Below are 21,075 nucleotides of genomic sequence, written 5' to 3' on the forward strand. Positions count from 1 at the left end.
TAAGCTTTCGTGTTGGGCAAGTCTAACTTCAGGAAAATTTTTCTGCATTTGGTGTCTTTGTGCGTGTGTGTCTATACACACACATATATACACATACATGAATATTATAATTCATATAATATATGTGATATATAATTGTCTATTTATAACATACAAATGTTATATGTATTTAATTATATATATTTGTTTTGAGCTTTTAAAGGCAAGTCTTGAAAACTTGATTCTATAGTACACATGTTCTAGGTGTGTGATGTTAAAAGAGCATGTGGAATGTTCAAATGCAAGATATTTAGGAAACACTGTAGGAGAATACTTTGCAGTGAGAGTTTAGTTTCATTATTATTTTGCTTTCACATCATTAATATCTTTAAGAGAATTTAATGAATATCAGAGAGCTTTCAGCAGTTAGGCTAACTCCTATCAGTGTTTCTGTACTTTTTTTTTTTTTTTTTTGCAGATTTCTCTAAAAGTAACATTTCTGATGTTGAATTGCTCTTGAAATACGGTCAAGAACAAATCGCCAGTCTGTTGCTGATAGGATTGCCAGAAGCCCTGTTTTTCACCCCCAGTTTTATTGAGAAATAACTGATATACATCCCCATTTTAAAAAGAGATAACTAACCTACTTACTAAGTAGAACCTGCTCTTTGCAGTGCTCTGATCCATTGCTCCCATTGTGTGCATAATAATCGCTCACATTTGTATAAATTTTATACTTTACAAGACTCTTTAACAAATTTTCACTGACTAGGTCCTCACAAACACAACTTTGTAAGGTGGTTGGAGAATATATTATTGGCCCCTTTTACAGATGAGGAAATCAAGCCTCTAAACTGTGACTCTCTTGTTCAAGGAGACAGAAGTCACAAGACCTGAAACTAGAATTCTACTCTCCAGGAAATTTTATTGCTCTTTCCAGCAAAACTGTGCTTTTGATTCTGCATGTCATCCATACAAATAAATAAGATACTCGGGATTATGAATATTAAATGACTTGTCTATAGACAATTACCTGCAATTCTGGTTTAGGTAAAATCTCAGCTTGCAAGAGTAAACAGACATACCCAGGTTGCCTTGAATGATGAGGGTTTGTTTTGATAGACCCAGGGAAGTAAGGAGCAGAAAACTATCTTAGCAATGGGAGAGCCAGGTTCCGTGGAAACCAGGGTCCAGGGCAGAAGACAACAGCTGCTCTTACCACCCCCTCTGGAATGGCCATGGTCAGTCTTACAACAGGGAGAGTAGCTATAGGAAATAATTGATGAGGAGGTCAGACTGCAAGGCTGATGAGAAAGAGCCTCTGACTTTAGTCTGTTCCAGACTAACCTCTTTTACTGAGAATTTCTTTCTGGAGGGTAGGAAAGCAATTTTGATTACACAATAAGTGACAAAGTTTGAAAAGAAAATAAATATTCTTGAGAAAGGGATGCAAAATAAGGTGAACATACTGATATCAAACTCTTTGCCAAGTGTATAAGGCTTTGGTTGGTAATTTAAGTGCATACATGGTTTTAGTAGGGGCCACAAAGGCTGGAAAAGAACACAAGGAGGAAAGTGCAGCTGGGTTTGGCAAAATAAAAACTCAGCAAGCTGCCAATTAATTCATGATCAGTCACTCAGTCATGTCCTACTCCTGGAGACCCCATGGACTGCAGCCCACCAGGCGCTTCTGTCCAGGAGTTTTTCCAGGCAAGAATAGTGGAGTGAGTTGCCATATCCTCCTCCACGGGATCTTCCTGACCCAGGGATCAAACCTGCATCTCCCGTGTCTCCTGCACGGCAGGCAGATTAACTACTGAGCACCAAATCTATCAAGGCTTTTTAATGCTCATGTTGGCAGTTAGGTCTAGACCTCATGCCTTTCTGTGTTGCATGAGTTTTTATGGGGTGGAGTTCTCGTTCCAAAATATAATTTAACCCATGGTATTTTAAAACACTTGAGTCTCAATAATGTAGTATTTTACTATATTTCTCTAGAAGTATTTTTTTTTTTTTTAAACTGGGCCATACAGAATTCCCCATCAGTAACTGGGAATGAATGTAGGCTCTAGTGTCTTTTGTCTTTGACAGGAGACCTTCATAATGCAGTGCTTTTTTCCTAGTCTTTCATTTTAGTATTCAATCAATTTGAGATCAAAATAGCATTCATATAAATCAACATGCTTATGCAAAGCAGGAGCAGCCTATTTACATGAGCTCCTCTGAAAATGAAAGCAGTTACAATGAAGAAGGCTGTGCTAATGAAGCATTATGGATTTCTCAAGACTTGCACCACAAGGCAGTATCTCTTATGCCAAACTGCCAGAAGAAAAGGCAGAAAGAAACTGTCACTGATACTCTCTTTCTGTCTCTCTCTCTCTCAAGGTAAAAAGTCCTTTATCCAAAAATCGCTGTAGATTTTTGTCTATGCCCAGCTAAACAGGAGATAAAGGAACTAAAGTATAGTTTAAAGTTCAGGATAAAAACACTAACAGATTATGCTTATGGTTTATTTCTACTGAGAAACAATGGCCCCAAGATATAGGTCCATCTTTATATGGTGGATAAAGAAAAAGCAGAGATCTTATATGGGGAAATGTGCGTAGTGTACTCTGATCTTCTATTTTGAATGAACCTATACAAACATTAATAAATGAGACATCTTGAGAATGCAGGTAGAGTTGCCTACTTTGTCTATCTAGCTACCCATCAGGTTGGTGAAAAAGTTCATTTCCATTTTTGCATAAGATGTTATGAAAAAACTTGAATGAACTTTTTGGCCAACACGATATCTGTGTCTATCTGCCACCTATCTACCTCTTATTTACCCAACTAATACACCAACACACCTGGTTTGTATTCCAAGATCCCCTCACATATTCTTGTTGCTGTTGTTTAGTCACTAAGTCATATCTGACTCTTTGTGACCCCATGGACTGTAGCCTGCCAGGCTCCTCTGTCCATGGGATTTCCCAGGCAAGAACACTCTAGTGAGTTGCCATTTCCTTCTCCAGGGGATCTTCCTGACCCAGGGATCCAACCCACATCTCCTGTATTGCAGGTAGATTCTTTACCACTGAGCCACCAGGGTATATAAACAATGTATGAGTTACTCAGAAAAAAGAAGGGACTTTTTAAGAGTTGAAAACTAAAGTACAGTTTATGAATTTCATGCTCAAGCTCGAAAAAACGTAAGGCTACATTTCATCTTTCACTTATGCAAACTATCCTCACACCACACACTAGTTGAACATATTTATCCTTTGATAATAAAAAAAATTAAAGGTGATTTAAAGTTTCTATTTATCATTTGGGTTTAACAAACATTTGCACATGTGCACATATATACACACACACATACAACACACTCACCCACACATTATAACTATAAGAGTTAGGAGTTTCCCAACTTAGTGCTATTAATTACAACAGGTTAGAACTGGCTGAGATGGGGTGCTTTCTTCTCCAAGGTTTTGGGTGAAACCATGAAAGGAGTTACAATGTAAGAAGATGTCATAGAAGACACAGGTTAACTATTTGAATAAATAAAAAATAACTAAAATGATATAACCCCAAATTTTCTAATTGACTCACGAAAGAGTAGATCTATTTGTTTTCATTCTAATTTTTATCTAACTAGTGACTATTACCAACTAGTGACTTATGCTGTTGTCCATTAAAGATAAAATTGTTCTTTTATCTACCCTCTGCCCACTTTCCCAGCCTTCTAGGACTAGTTACTATATGTTGCTTTAAAAAGTTTTAATTACATGACATGCCAACATCTGCCACCATGCTGCCCAAATCTCACTGCTGTGGAAACAATGGGTTCAATTGTTTGTCCTCTGTTGAAAACTGCCTTTTATAAATCTTTCTTCAGTGGAGTCTTTGTCCAAACGTGCTCCCTGGCTATTATTTTCAGAATCAGTTTGCGTTCCTGTAAGAGAATTTCTAGTGAAATGATCTCAGAACTCGCGTTTTAAAAACATTTCCAAGTGATTCTTGTGCTCAGTCTTGTTTGAGAAACACAGAGAGCTATTCCCTACAGAACCAGGTACAGAAATCATACAGTTTTTTCAATTTCTATTCACATGTTGTCTATTCAGAATTGCACTTTGTATTACTTTTGTCATTACCTTCAGCCATTCAATGGAGAAGGAAATGGCAACCCACTCCAGTAGTCTTGCCTGGAGAATCCCATGGACAAAGCAGCCTGGTGGGCTACAGTCCCTGGTGTTGCAAAGAGTTGGACAGGACTGAGTGACTAACACATACACATCAGCCATTCAAATAAACACACAGCATGTATCTGGCTGAATATGTTACAATTGCAATATCGTCAACCGAGTTTATTACAGTGGACAGAGTTCCAAACAAACCAGAGTTCACTAGCTTTTGTAGAATGACCATTTGGCACCTAGTTTTCACTTCAGGTGCAAATTTCTTGAAATACTATTATTTCGAGAACTTGCTGAGTATCCCTCCCCCTATGCAGCCCAGATGAACATTATTAACTATTTTAAAATGTTCTTAATTCCTCTCACCCAACATTTTTCCTCCTAATGTTATTCCAGAAGGAAAGCAAGAGTTTGTGAACAGAAGCATTTGTAAGAAATTTTGTAAAAGAGAAAGAGAAGGAATCACGACTCCAGTGAGGATGGTTCTCCCATCTAAACTACTTTTGTCAATACCTTCAGCCATTCAATGGAGAAGGAAATGGCAACCCACTCCAGTAGTCTTGCCTGGAGAATCCCATGGACAAAGGAGCCTGGTGGGCTACAGTCCATGAGATGCTTTAGAAACCTTAGTGTGGGGACCTACTGGGTGCTTACATGAATGACCTAACTATTCTTTAGCACAATTTCCATGCTTAACTGTAGTTTTCATTTTAATGCTTTGTCTCACTCAATGTCTCACAACTTTCTCAGATAACATTCTCCATCCATAACTTCCTCAAACAACATTCTCTAGGACTAATGTTTTCCAAGTGCAGTCTTAGTGCAAAGAGAAATTCTTAATGTAAAATTTCAGGGTTTCTTAATTATAAAAATATTTTGGTTGAGGAAATGCTACAAGTCTTGATAAGACCAAGAGAACAAACCTAGCAATGCTTTCTAGACTGCTGGTATCCAGTTGATGTCTACTTGGTCATGTATTTGCTATCATTTTCCATATAAAAATGGACCATAGGAATGATGGGACTTTCCTAGTGGCTCAGAGGTAAGGAATCTGCCTGCAATGCAGGAGACTCAGGTTCAATCCTTCAGTCAGGAAGATCCCCTGGAGAAGTGATAGCAACCTACTCCAGCATTCTTGCCTCAAGAATTCCATGGATAGTGGAGCCTGGCTGGTTACAGTCCATGGGGTTGCAGAGTCAGACACAACTGAATGGCTAAAACACTCACAAAGGAATAACCAAATTCAGCCAGTGATCTTTCACAAAAACCCTCTTATCTGATGACTCCTAATGTAAGTGATAGCGGCTATCCTTCCCCTTGAAGCATTTTGAGATTTTGCACTTTTTTCCAGGCTGTTTATTACAAGTTGAAGTTTAACTGTGACTCTCAGAGGATTAATACATGGAGGAATTTTTCAGTTATCTGCAACTTCTGTGATATTCTATAACATACTTCCTTGTGGAATAATGGCAATTTTTGATAAAACAGAAACATTTCAACAATATTGTTTCATATCAAGCAGCACTAGAGAGGCAACATTATTCACAAAAACTGGAGAATATGAATATATTTTCATGACAATTCACATCAGAAACAAACAAGTCCAACATGAACAGCCATGCCAGTAATTAATAAGAAGAGTAAATAGGTTACATGTTAACAGGCAAACAATTAAATTATTTGTTTCCTAGGGGCATGTAATGAGATTGTGATCACACTCCCAGGAGAGAGACAAATAGATATTAAAAAGGTCTTTCCGATACCTGTATTGGCTAAGGCCAACAACTAATTCAATAGATTCGATCAAAATCACCTCTTCTTTCACTGCTCCTGATTTATGACTTGGGCTGCAGTTAGTCATCACTCATTGCAGTTTGCTCTCCAGTGCTCATAAATTATGCCTCATAAATAAAAAGATACAATCAAGGAAATCATATCAATTCATCTGCAACCTTGGAGTACATTTTCCCATGGCATTCACGCCGATGCCTTTTTAAAGGGGAGCTTGCCATGGGTTTTGAGTATGTTCAAAGAGCAACACACCAAAATAGGCTTTGCCAGAACTGAGGTTAAGAGAGACTAAAAAGAGAAGGCAATAAATCTGAAATGATATGATGGTGATAAGATTTTTTTAAAAATTTCATTAACAGTCCCGCAGGCTGCATTCATAAAAGAATCACTGGCTGAAAAGCTCTGTGTAGCTGTCTAACCATCCACCTATCTGATTTTCTTTCATCATCAATGGACTTTTTTCAGCATCTCTGTTTGTATGGTACTTTGTGGGGTCCATTATAGTTATGCTTTTACAGATATGGTCCTTGCATTCCAGGCTCCTTTAATCTAAAACACTTTGCATCAGGCAAGATGGAACATGATTTTAATTGAATTCTGGGACCCAGGGGAAGAAGGGTACAGCAGAACATTGTGTTCGTTTCTACTGGTGCTTTTGAAATTCAGAGATGTGAAGCTAGTAAAGAGATTACAAGACATTTTCCTCCCTAGAAACGGACGTCTTCTGTCACTGCTGCTCAGCACACAGCCATGTCCTTTGGAGGTGCTCAGTAAACACGAATGGCTCTTTTCTAAATTGTAAGAAGAGGAAAATTGGCTTCCATATTAGTGGAGAATACTGAAATTGGCTTCCATCTGATATTCATAATGATAATGAAAATTTGGAACTTATCATGCTGCTGCTGCTGCTAAGTCACTTCAGTCGACGAACTTATCACACTCCCTTTTAATTGCTGTGTCTGCTCTCCCTGGGAGAAACCAGGAGCTCAGTCCTGTCCAGCCCTCATGAGGCTATGTTAAAGTAGTTCATGGGTTTAGTGAGCATCTATACTTGTACAAGGGTATTATATGTGCTGATTCACTTCATCCTCTCAACATCCTGTGAGGGGGTCTCAGCATCATAACCAGCAGGAAACGGAGGCACAGAGGTGTTTACATAGCTTGGTGAGTGGTCGGGCCAGCCTAACCCTAACCCTAACCCTAACCCTAACCCTAACCCTAACCCTAACCTGTCATGCAGGTATGTGAGGCGAAAGCTTGAGCTTTCTGCTTTTTCTACTGAAGGAGGTCCTAGATAGACACGTCATCTACGTGTTTGAGATACTGCCCTGAGGCTGTTGTCAAACTGTGCAGACTGGCTGTTTTGCAGAGAGGATCCCTAACGTGAAGTGGTGGAAATGACCACCAACATCACAGCATCCATACCTGCTGCTACGCATCATGCTTTAAACAATACTTCCTGTTACACAGAGGCAAGCACCCTGCTGCTCCAAACATGTGTAAAGTGAAACTGAAAGTTGCTCAGTCATGTCCGACTCTTTGCAACACCGTTGACTGTAGCCCGCCAGGCTCCTCTGTCTATGAAATTCTCTGGGCAAGAATACTGGAGTGGGTAGCCTTCTCCAGGGGATCTTCCCAACCCAGGGACTGACCCCAAGACTCCCACATTGCAGGCGGATTCTTACCATCTGAGCCACCAGGGAAGCCCAAGAATACTGGAGTGGGTAGGTAGCCTATCCTTTCTCCAAGTGATCTTCCTGACCCAAGAATCAAGCCAGGTCTCCTGAATTGCAGACAGATTCCTTACCAGCTGAGGTACTAGGGAAATCCATATAAATGCACTTAAATGGCAGGAGAGTTCCAGAAAAACATCTACTTCTGCTTTATTGACTACGCCAAGCCTTTAACTGTGTGGATCACAACAAACTGTGGAAAATTCTTTAAGAGATGAGAATACCAGACCACCTTACCTGCCTCCTGAGAAATCTGTATGCAGGTCAAGAAGCAAAAACTGGAACCGGACATGGAACAATGGACTGCTTCCAAATTGGGAAAGGAGTATGTCAAGTCTGTATATTGTCACCCTGCTTATTTAACTTACATGCAGAGTACATCATGGGAAATGCCAGGCTGGAGGAAGCACAAGCTGGAATCAAGATTGCTGGGAGAAATAACAACAACCTCAGATATGCAGATGACACCACCCTTGTGGCAGAAAGTGAAGAGGAACTAAAGCGCCTTTGATGAAAGTGAAAGAGGAGCGTGAAAAAGTTGGCTTAAAACTCAACATCACCAGAGGGGTGGGCAGACCACCTAATCCACCCCTCTAACCCAACCCTGGACACACCCCTACCCTCACTCCATATAAGGAGCCAGCTTGACCCTACCCTCAGTGAGCTAGCAAGGGAAACTGTTACTTGTTCTTGTTCCCCCTGCTATAGCAGGGGCTCCAATAAAGCATTGTCTGAATTTTTTTTCTGGCCTCTGATCAATTTTTATTGATTAAGGAGGTCAAGAACCCTGGTGGGTAAAACTAAAATACTAAGGTAAGTTTTTTTCATCCCAATTTTAGAGGTAAGGAAACTGAGGCTTAGAGAGTAAATTACTGGCTGAGGACACAGTGACAGTAAGTCCTGCAGCCCAGATTACAACCTGAGTCAGTTTATCTTTGCAGGGTCAGGAGTTCATGCTCTTGATGGGGCGACTTGAGGACACTGTTTCAGCAAAACAATGATGGGATCTGGTGCTGAACATTTGGACCCAAGTTCTGACTCTGCCATTTCCTGACTAGGCACTTTGCTCAGTCATTCAGTTTCCTGATTATGATGGAAAAAATAATATCTACCTCACAGGACTATTCTGAGATTTATGGGCAATAAAATTGCTATAAATTTTGAGAAATGGGGTGGAGGATAAGTACATTTATAAATATTTTACTAAGATTTTGAAAGCCCCAGAGCTGTACATAAACACAATTTGGAGCAACCAGAGGGTGAATTTAAGAACACAGTCTGTGGAACTTGAATTCTAGACTCAAATTTCAGTTCTTTCGCTTACCAGCTGTACCCTTGGGCATATTAACTATGGGTTTCTAAGGGTTATTATTTAGAATAATCCTTGCCTCAGATGATTATTATGAGTTAATGCATGCAAAACTTTTAAGAGTCCTTAGTAGTACATAGCAAGCACTAAATACACGATGATGGTTTTTATTATATTTGTGTGAAAAGTCAGGATATGACTTCTCAGTAGAGAAAGTGAGACTAAATAGCAATTCTCTAATTCACTTCTGAGTCTATTTAGCTGTTATGGATCAATAATAGACTTGAAAACCCTTACCGTATTCTGAGGTCAGCCAATATCTCTCTGTGTCTTTGTCTCCAGGTAATTCTCCACTCTAAACTCTGAGGGTTAGAATAAATGAAAGCCTGGCTTTTCAGAATATTGCTTCTACATCAAAATTTGTTGATTGGATGGCATCCTCAATTTTACCCTCTTATTAAAATTTCTCAAAAGCACCTCAAGATATGTAAAAAGGAAACCGTGAAGAAAGGCAATGCATTATTCAAAGAAAAGAAACTTGTTTCCAGTTTCATTGCAAATATGCCTTTGGGAGAGAACTGTACAGTTTCCTAGACACTTATAGGCATCTTAGTAATGATCAGATCCACTAACAGATAGATAAATCAATTTACAAGATAAAGTCTTGACCGTCTTCTTAAAGATTTCCATTGAAGGCATCTGATTTACTCCAATATGTTAACATTTTTGCTACTCTTTCTAGATGTGACAGCTTCATACAGATCAAGATGTTTGGAATTTAATGGAAATATACCATTAGTCCAAGTACTTAGATTTACTGAGTGTTTTATCAATAATCATAGAGTGGCAAGCCAAAGCTTGCCAGGTGATCCTCCAGCCCAGAAAGAATTCTCCTGGAAAGGCCTTGTCGTGACTCAGGTGAGAAATAGCACCCACTTGGGGTATGGGGGATGTCTGGGGTGTTTTCTCTCTGCCTCCAGATCCATTCTCTGCCCTCTGCTCGGCGGCCCGCTTTACAAAAAGAGAGAGTTGTCACTTTCTCCTTCTCTCTCTCTGGCGTCCCAGTTTGGCAACAGGCTGTGTTCCTTCTCCATGACACAGCTTCTCCAGGGCAGCCCCTCCCCACTGGCTATAGCATTTACTGGGTTACAGAAACAGCTTCTTCCCCTTGCCCCTTTAGGTCTAGAGGGTAAGGTAATGGCTCCCAATGATGGCTAGACCCTAGGTATGTCAACATCCCTTGTTGATTCACTTCATCCTGCCCACAGCTCATACATAGCCTTTTCATTAAAATTTCCTTAAATGCCCGTTTGAGTGTGCTACTTCCTGCTGAAATCCTGATTGACAGAGGGGAGAGCATTTTGAACCTTTCCCAGGTTGCACAGTGGGTGATTGCATGGTGGATAGGCTAAGAGAGGCATTTGCTCACAAGGATGGAGAGATTTGGAAGAGCATTTTTTTGTGAGACTGAATAGTTTCTATGGAATGATGATGATGTTGAGTCGCTCAGTCAGGTCCAACTCTTTTGCAACCCCATGGACTGTAGCCCACCAGGCTCCTCCTCTGCTCCTGGGATTTCTCAGGCAAGAACACTGGAGTGGGTTGTCATTTCCTTCTCCAGGGGATCTTCCTCACTCAGGGATTGAACCTGCATCTCCTGCATTGGCAGGCAAATTCTTTACCACTAAATCACCTGGGAAGCCCCTATGGAATGATATTCAATTTTTAATATCAACGAACTACCCATGCTCCTCAAGACAATCTGGCCAGAGTGGCAAGAGTGTGTCCAGGAGGGTTTGGTGTGGAGACCGCTCTGCTCCTGGTTGAGGACATGTCTGTTTCTCCCTAGGTCTGTTGTGCCATCACTCAAATCTCTGTCTTCACAGCTTACACTACCGTCCATGTATTTTTATGAGAACATTGTTCATGGGTATGTTTCTTTACCTTATTAACTGAACTTTAAGCCCCTGGGGTGGGGTGCGGGGTAGAGTCCATGGTTTTATAGCCTCTAGTTCCAATCTCAGCAACTCAACATATAGTTTAAACTTGGTGGGTGGTTAATAATGACAAGTTATGAAATTCTCAGCTTAGAGGCTAAAGGGGAAGAAGGAAATATGTCTCACTCTTTCCTGGATATTCGTACAGGACCTAAGCTTCAGGTGATTTTGGACAGCTTTCTCCTTTTACAGCTACCTTGCAGAGCAGGAACCAGTTGTGAAGAGTCATGGGGCAGGTCAGAATTCTACATTATCTATATTTGCTTAGAGGAAATCTGGTTGCATTGAATGCTTTATGTCCAGCAAAGAAGCTTCCAACAAGAGACATGAGGATCAAACATGGCTTAAATGAACTGGGTCTGAAGGAGGGTGAGAAACAACCCATCTTCAGATGAGTAACTTGTCTCAAAGGCAATGTAGAGATTGCCGATAGTAGGGGCTTAGGAAGAGAGTCCTAGGGGACACCCTGAGGGACAGACAAAGAACAGGGGTCTGCATACATGTGAGCCAGCATTGCTCCTGGGTGCTCTCGTATAATCAGGTAGAAATGACTTCCTGTTGGAACACAAAACCTGAAGGCAAAAGAGGACACAGTCCCTGGACCGAGTGGCAGAATTTGGGTTTCTGTTCACGAAATGTCCTGATGGCCTTCAGTCTGAGCAGTGGCGCTCAGGCTCTAGGGTTTTAGAGCACACGCACGGCTAGAGTCAGCCAATATCAATAAATCATTTAAGACCTTGAGCTGCGGGAGTTGTGGGTGGGAGCAGCTTACATCTCATGGGAGAAACTAACCAAACACCAGCCTCCACACTGGTCAGAAATACGTTAGTGGGATTCACACTTAATTAAATGCAAGTCCAAAGCCAAACAGACAATGTGCTCAATGAATTTTCTCTAAATGTAATACAAAAAAAAAATGCTTAGGAAAGGAATGAGTTAAGAGTGATGGCAACAGAAAATAAACAATTTGAAGCATGTCACTAGTCACAGAAATGTGGAATCAGACTATCAGAGTTGGAGAGAATCTTAGCCGTGCAAACATGGACATGTTATTCCTTTCCTGGGAAGAGAGTAGCAAGGACAAGAAAGGTTGAACTCTTTCATCAAAGGAGCAACGCATCTTCAGATGCATTCAACGCTCTTCAAAAGAGCAACCAACTGTGCTCTTACTTAGAGATGTTTGCATTCTAACATTGTATTAATGATTGTTAGAGAGACATAAGAGTTTTCTTAACCTGCCTCTTTTCCCTCTTGGAAGAAAGTACCTCCTTCTTTTATTTAGCGAGACGCTAAGGATAGTTTCTATTTTGGCCCTGTCGCTTCATTTTTCTGGACTTATTAGTAATTGTGCCCTGGTCTTCTCCACTAGCATACTGGACACCTTCCAACCTGCGGGGCTCATCTTCCAGTGTCATATCCTTCATACTGTTCGCTGGGAAAGACCCTGATGCTGGGAAAGATTGAAGGCAAAAGGGAATGGGCAGCAGAGAATGGGATGATTAGATAGCATCATCAACTCAATGGACCTGAATTGAGCAAACCCTGGGAGACAGTGGAGGACAGAGGAGCCTGGCGTGCTGCAGTCTATGGGGTGGCAGAGTTGAGCAGGACTCAGTGACTGAACAACAATGAAGATAGAGTGGGGAGGTGGCTCTATTATGTAGCAGGCATCTTGCTCCACACACACAATTTCTTGATTCTCACTATACACCCATTTTTTAATGAGCGAGTGAGGCTATGAGAACTTAAGTATCTTGCTCAACCTGCATGATTTTCACCTGGAAGAACAGGATGGTTGAGAGCATCGCATGCGAGAGAACATGAGGATTCTAACTATTCTGCAGTAGCAGGGCTGCTGTGTTCAGTGTGCTGGGGCAGCTCTGGTTTCTGGCTAAGGGCATCTCCCACCCAGGAAGCCCTGAGTGGAGGAGGGGGTCTCATGCCCAGGCCTGTTCAATCACAATTCTTCATCCTCTTGTTTATAAGAAGGTACAAGGTGTTAGTATGTCAGTAAGAGTCCTGTCCTGGGGCGTCTCTGTTGGCTCAGTGGTAAAGAAACCACCTGTCAACGCAGGAGACATGAGGCCGATCCCTGATCCTAGAAGATCCCCCACTCCAAGGAGGAATTAAGCCCATGTACCACAACTATTGGGCCTGAGCTCTAGAGTCTGGGCGTTGCAACTACTGAAGTCCATGTGCCCCAGAGCCTGTACTCTGCAATGGGAAGTCAGTGACCCAAAACTAGAGTAGGTCCGCTTGTTGCAACTGGAGAAAAGTCAGTGCAGCTGTGAAGACCCAGCAGAGCCAAAAATTAATTAAAAAAAAAAAAGATTCCTGCCCTTGACTCACTTATAGAGGGAGAGAGAAGTCCTTATTGAGGCAGGAGATAGATGGGCCCCAGACTGAACAGCTGATGTATCTTCCGAGAGGAGGAGGAGGTTGAGCCCTACTCAGATTAGAGATAAAAGACCACATATTCCTCATTCTTGAAGTCAAGGCGATCTTCCTGACTACATATGTACAGAAAGGCTCTCTGGAGGTCAAAAAGGGAGGGGGCATCACCCCACAGTAAGTAATGTCAACTACCCATGGGCTTCTTGTCTAGAAGGCATCTTGGCTAAAAGATGTGGTGTACACATGGAAGGACCCCGAGATAAACCAAATAGACTCAGAATCAGGCAAAGCAAGATGACTGGCCAAAGGAAACCCAGAAGAAATGCCCCATATAAATGATTCAAATCACCATGAGGGCACAACTCTCTTTGAGCCTACCCATGTGTCCATCCACACACACTGTACTCTTTTTCCCTCTAATAAACACTTTTCTTGCTTCACTACTTTCCGTCTCTATGTGGAAATTCATTTCTACACAGCTGATGGGCCAGGACCTTTTCACTGGCCACTGGTCACTGGAGGTCTAGTGGCTGGGATTCAGGGCTCTCATTGTCACGGATCAACTTCAATCTCTGGCCAGGAACTGAAACCCTGCTTCAAGCCACTGCAGGCCAAGGCCACCGAAGATCATTTCCACTCTGAGGTGGGACGGTAATCATAATACTAGCTGTCATTATTGTTCCGTGCAAATAGTTTCTATGTATGAGGTACTGACCTAAGCACATTCACATATCAACACATTTAATCCCAAAGCAAGCCCAGGAGTTCAGTGGTATTTCTACCCACATTTCAAAGACAAGGAAACCAAAACACAGAGGTTTGAATCAGGCAGCTCTGGGGTAGTAATTTTCTCTGATGCCTGGAGAGAGTTTGGTGTGGAATGAAGCCAAAGAAAGACAATTTGAGGCAAAGAAAGGAGATAAGGGATGAATCTAACAGCATCATGTCCTGCATTTCAAGAGGGATTCTTGAGAGAAAGAAGTGTTTGCACTTTTTCCTTGGTTTCAAGGAACGACTTTAGTCCCTTTCCCAGACAGCTGAACAGAAGCAATTGTCTTCTGCTTAAGGGAAAGTTTGCTTTCTACCAATTATAGCAAAATAGTTATGATACCATATAGATGATGTAAATTTTCTCAAGGACCTAAGTGGGATTCTTATTTAGTAAACTAAATAAATTAGGTTTGTTATTTATTTCTGTTTATATTTTACAACATACTTCTAATTCATTCAATAAATCTACTAGTAAATAAATAAACTAGGTTTCAGAAACATCACTACTAATCTTCCCATATATCCATTTTGGTGGTGGATAATGACATGATTGGGCTTCCCTGGTAGCTCAGCTGGTAAAGAATTTGTCTGCAATGCAGGAGACCCCAGTTTGATTCCTGGGTCGGGAAGATCCCCTGGAGAAGGGACAGGCTACCCACTCCAGTATTCTTGGGCTTCCCTGGTGACTCAGACGGTAAAGAATCTGCCTGCAATGTGGGAGACCTGGGTTCGATCCCTGGGTTGGGAAGATCCCCTGGAGGAGGGCATGGCAACCCACTCCGGTATTCTTACCTGGAGAATCCCATGGACAGAGGAGCCTGGAGGGTTGCAGTCCATGGGGTCGCAAAGAGTCAGACATGACTGAGCGACTAAGCAGAATGACATGACTATTAGTATATGTGCTGCTCTCATAGCCTTACTAACTATAAAAATTTTTTTTATTGAATTATAATTGATTTCCAGTGTTGTGCTAATTTCTGCTATACAGCAAAGTGACTCACTTATACACACACGTGTTCTTTTTCATATTCTTTCCCATGATGGTTTACCACAGGGGAACTGAATATAGCTCCCTATGCTGTGCAATAGAACTTTGCTGTTTATACACTCATGCGCTTTGATACAACTTACACCTAAATACTATTAGAAAATCAAGTCACTTAGGGCCAGCACGTATTCTGTGAGGTTTTCAAATTATAGATGACCAAGGCTGATCAAAAGAAGCTAACGTTGCATGGGGATTTTTAATTTGTTGTTGTTGTTGTTGTCTGTTTGGGCCCACTGAGAGGTGTGTGGGATCTTATTTCCCCGACCAGGGAGTGAACCTGTGCCCTCCACAGTGGAAACACGGAATCTTAACCACTGGACTGCCACAGAAGTCCCTGGTGAGAATTTTTAAAAGCCTGTGCTTGTAGGTGACCCCCCACTTAGGGCCCCAGAATCTCGAACTGGAAAGAGCTGCTACTTCCAGGTGAAGAAAGGCTGAAGGAAGTCAATTTGCTCAAGGATCCAGATATAGGGGTAAAGAACTAATCCCTGCCATCCTTTCTGCTCCTCCCTTCTGCTGATAGCTTGCCGCCCACACTGTGGGCACCTTCCGTGGGGGCTGGTGCAGAGAAGGCCTCCGCTGTCCTCTCCTGGAGTCATCACATAGCCGCCTGCGGCAGGAACAGTAGGGACCCCCAGCACATCTCCCCCACAGCCGTTCCTCTCAGCCTCTCCTGCATAAGTCCTCAGACAGAACTGTTTGGGGGCAGTGTCGGTCTGTGAGTAAGTAGCGGGCTGCCGCTCTGGGCGGCTCAGAGATCAGACCCACACCCCCGTGAGTCACACACAGGGTTTCCTCCAAGGCTGACTTGTCGTGTCTCAGTCATCCAGTCACGAGGCCCCAGAAGCCTTCAGAGACCCTGCGTGTGTGTGTGGGTGCTTATCGAAAAAAATCTGTCAAAGTGGGGAAGTTTCAGGAAAGCTAATTAAGTCATTGACAGCAGGATTCAATGAAAGGGGAGCCATGACAGCCCTGTAAATCCATGATGAGTCATCGTTGCCTTAAGCGGGTGTATGGATATGAAGGCACAGTTACTGAAAACCACTCATTGGCCTCAGCTCTCTCCCGGCAGGTCAAAGCTGAAGCTTCTTATAAAAGCAGACACACACCCAGGTCCCTCTCTGAAGCCTGTGGAGAGACTACTATCTTAATTTGCTTACTGAACAATTAAGAACTTCCCCACATAGAATCTGTGGAGTTTTATATCATATATATTTGTACATCCCAATTTTGAAAGCATTGATGATAGAAATGTGTATTGTCTGTGAAACATAAAAATTCCTACCAGATGTGTAAGTATTTTGTAGCATAGCAAGCCTATAATCTCTATTTAAGGAAAAGGTCTGTGCACTGGAAGAATTTCATTTAGCAAAGATGCATCTCATTTATGTACGATTCACACATTTGCAGAGTTGTTTGAAAATTGGGTTTTGGTAAACAAAATTGTATCGGAAATTCACAAATGTTTATTCTCTGATGAGAACTTGCACTGCATCACTCAGCAAAGTCAGCCCATTTATCCTTGTGAAATATTTTTTTCTAAATGCCAAATTTCTGAGTTTCCCTGGTGGTCTAGTCATTAAGAGTGTTTGCTGATGGAGGAGACATGGGTTCCATCCCTGGTCTGGGAGGATCCCACATGCCAGACAGCAACTAAGTCCAAGTGCCACAACCACTGAGTCAACACCCTAGAGCCCGCAGGCCCTAGAGCCCATGTTCCGCAACAAGAGAAGCCACTGCAATAAGTCTGCACATGGCAACGAAGAGAGGCCTCTATTTGCCACAACTAGAGAAAGCCCTCACACAGCAAGAGAGACCCAGCGCAGCCATAAATAAATATTTTTCAAAAAATTCCAAATTTCTGTGATTTATATCTCAGATCTCCACTCGTTTTATGAAATCCAGCAATCTGGAAGCTGTGTTGAAATGAATCAAACTAGAAAATTCCCTTTTTCAATGATGGTCAGTGTTAACTCTTCTCACCAAAATCCAGGCCTCCCAAATGAGAAACAAAACAAAATGAAATAACAACCATAACCAAACAAAATCCAAGAGGAAGTGCAAATGAAATTATTTAATTAACTGAAGACATGAACTTTAGTAGGTTATATATTCTGTTCCTCTTTCCAGCTTCATACCAAAACAATAAAGAGAACTCTGATTCAGGAAAGTCATGGACAGACCAAGGTAAATAGGCTGGCCATCAATTATTATCATGTAAATTAGGCACTTGTGGGGAGCTGGGTTCACTTACTTAGGCAATCAGTTTACGATGCTTTAGGACTATGATTCTCAACCCTGGTTGTACATTAGAGTCACCTGGGGACCCTTTGAAATGCACTGATGCCTGGACCCACCCCAGAATTAGAACTACAGGGGGATGGGGCCTTGGCAACCGGAATGTTGTTAAAGTTCCCCAGGCTATTTTAATGTGCAGTCAGGGATGAGAACCACTGATTTAAGAAGTCAGCACCTGAAAATAGAGCTTAAGTAGCATAGCAACATCCCTGTACCCTCCGGGGCAGTATTTCTCAAAAAAAGGAGGATGTGGACTATCTAAGCTGCTGGGTAAAAATGCAGATTACTGGGAATCTCTACCCCCACCCCTGGGTATTTGCAGTCTGAATGCACTCTTTAGGCAATCCTTTAGTACTATAAATCCTGAGTCTACTGCCTTTAGGGTATTCAATTTTGAGGTATTACTGAAAACTTTGGAAATGCTTGTAAAGTCACACAGCTTTTGCCTGCTTCAAACATGCTACTTCCCAAATTGGTCGCGTGAGTCATTATGAGGTGACATTTTGCCTCCCAAAATCTTCTGTAGCAAATGATTCTCCCCCTCTCAATAAGAATCTCTTTCTTCAGAAACTTTGTGACCCTCCTGTTTATCAGAATTTATCCATGCTCTATTCTCTTGCCCAGAGGTCTATCATTGGTCATCAGGTTGAAGAATTAATATATATGAGGTGGACTGGAGCAAAACCCTGCAGGGCCTCCTCCCACCCAAGTACCAAACCGAATAGTTAGTGATTAGGACAATAGAGTCATAGACTCAGAGTCTGATGCATATTTCTGAATTGTTTTACAGATATTCTTACAACGGTCCCGGGAAGAAGACAGCTAACTGCATAACGATCTGACTGCAGCCATGATATAAGCTCCTCCATCTTGAGCAGTACTGAATGTGTGGCTAGCACAATCCCAGTTCTCTGGTCTCAAGGGAATGGCATTAACATTACTACTCTATATCTTTGTAGGTATCATCATAATTGTAGCTTGCTCTGTCTGGATGTGTAAGGGGGCAACGAAAACAGTCAGCAAAGAGATGCTCTAGACCCATGTTGACATAGTCCACTCTGAGAATACAGTGCCCTGTCTCAGCATGAAGAAGTCACAGAAGATAGAACTTCACCTCTAATCCCAGAGAAATGGACTGATGTTCTGACAAGTGGGGATTTGTCAGCAGCTCTTTGCAGGAAACCAGCCTCAGCAGGAAGCCCCTTTTCTTGTTTTAGCAAAAGTATATTGTAACTAACTTTTAAAGCAAGCACTCCCATGCTCTACTCCTCTCCAGCCCAAGCACATCTTTCAAATCTTTTGATCACTCAATACCTGGCCTAACTTGTTGGTTCTTTCCTTAGATCAAAGAAATAGAAATAAAGAATAAGTAATTAACAGATGACCAGGTCTCTCCCTTAGCTTCCCCTTCAGTAATCTCCTGAACAAACTGTGTGATCAGACTGTGAACAAGATAAGATCTAGGGGACGATCACAAGTGTGCTCACAGCAGGGGACAAGGACTCTGAACCTCTGTGTCAATGATTATCTGACATTAAAAGCTTTCATGACTGAACAGAATCTTCTGAGACAGTTTTTTTGGGGATGCTAAGTCTACCATCTTCCCAGATTGCTGCTATTCTTGAAATAAGAGGGAAGGGGGCAGGGCACAACATTTAAAAGAATGACACTATGCTAGGACATGAAAAAAACTGTTTAGAACCAGCAAGTTACAAGATGGCAGAAGATTTAACTTCCAGTGGAACTTCAGTCTCATTAAATGCTCACTGTAACATGTCAGCAAGCTAAATGACATACCCACAGATGCCATGACAGATCCAAGACAGACCACAAAGGTGAAAAAGTGGGATTCCTAATTCCTGGAAATCCCCATCCCCTTTCCCAAAATAGCTAGAATATTCCTCCCACTCATTAGCCTACGAAATTACCCAGCCCATAAAAATTAACCACATCATACTTTAAGGTCTCTCACTTTCTGAGATGGCCCACACCCTGCAGAGTATTTCTCTCTAAATAAATCTACTTCTTACCTGTCACTTTGTCTCTCACTGAATTCTTTCTGCAGTGAGACATTAAGAACCTGAGACCAGCTACAACATCAGTTAAAAGACTGTGGAATCAAGTCTCAATCAGAGGTGTACAGCTACATTGTTGATTAAAGGCATCTTTCCTTTCTCCTGACATTTGTGAGTATGTAATTGAGTTTGTAAGTGGCAAGAAGCAGGACCCCCGCCATGTGATAACATAGGGAATACTGTCTTCTTCTTCCCACATAGCTAAATTTTTGAAGCTGCCATCAATGATTTAACTCAAATGGAGGGCCATCTGATACCCACTAGGCACACCAGGTGGATGGCCACCTACCCAACCACAGATCATCACCCTGCTTCTGATGGAATAGGATACTATCTCTGGGCAGTTTGTATGTTTTCACCTCCTACAAATATATGGATTATCTCAAAACACAGTCCTCTGTAGTAGGGTCAGTCAAACCACTGGCATGGTGGGTAAACTGATGATTTTAGGACAATAAAAGTGCTTTCAAAAAAGCAACTTACAGAAAAGTAACCCTTAGGTTTGAGAGCAATTCAAATTCATCTCAAAGACAAAATGTTCTTTGTTAAAGGGAAATCAATTCTTTTAGTACATTACTTCCTAAATGACTTCTGTAAGATAACTCAGGATCTATAAAGACTCAGCATTTGCACAGGCTAAATAAATCCAATATTTTAGTTCATTTATTTTGGCATTTAATCTATATTTTTCAAAATATTTCTTGTAAGAACTGGGTTTTGGGGCTGATAGGCTAGATTTTTTCCCCCTGCTTTCTATATAACATGGGATTAGCTAGTAAATACAAATTATAAATCAAATGAAAATCAAATTAAATAATTTCATTTGGGTGAAGTGAATATGGAGGAGGAATATGACACAGGGCTGGTAGTAACAGTTCCATAATAGACAGCATAGCCTGAGGTTCTTAACTCATCTCTCCTCTGAAATGCGGGCCCCTTGGTAGCTGGTTATTCTTAGCTCCTGGTGAGAGCATGACTGTTAGCATCATTGACACCATATTGGGCTCATACATTTTTTTCCTGTCCTTCCACTGACCCGACCCAGGACTGTACTGTGCAGTGAATCACTTCTTTGTCATCAAGGGCTTGTAGTTAATATATTGTTTAATAATCATTAGGACCAGGAGGCCTCTGTGCTCCCCAAACAATGATGAAGACCTTTGCTGACATATTCCCAGTTCCCACAAAACTAGTTCAATTCAGTTCAGTTACTCAGTCATGTCTGACTTTTTGCAACCCCATGGACTGCAGCACACCAGGCTTCCCTGTCCATCACCAACTCCCAGAGCTTGCTCATACTCATATCCAGTGAGTCGGTGATGCCACCCAACCATCTCATCCTCTGTCGTCCCCTTCTCCTCCTGCCCTCAATCTTTCCCAGCACCAGGGTCTTTTCCAGTGAGTCAGTTCTTCACATCAGGTGGCCAAAGTTTTGGAGTTTCAGCTTCAGCATCAGTCCTTCCAATGAATATTCTAATAGGTAACAAAACTAGTTACCCATT

At 41.7% G+C, this 21,075-nt stretch overlaps 1 protein-coding gene across 1 annotated transcript in view; it reads right to left on the reverse strand.

Moving 5' to 3' along the window:
* The window catches only part of USH2A (usherin), an 890,339-nt gene that overhangs the window by 51,031 nt on the left and 818,233 nt on the right, over positions 1 to 21,075 (reverse strand). The gene's annotated exons all lie outside the window — the stretch shown is intronic.

This window comes from Cervus elaphus, chromosome 14 (genome assembly GCF_910594005.1).
Source record: "Cervus elaphus chromosome 14, mCerEla1.1, whole genome shotgun sequence".
Classification (NCBI taxonomy): Eukaryota; Metazoa; Chordata; class Mammalia; order Artiodactyla; family Cervidae; genus Cervus; species Cervus elaphus.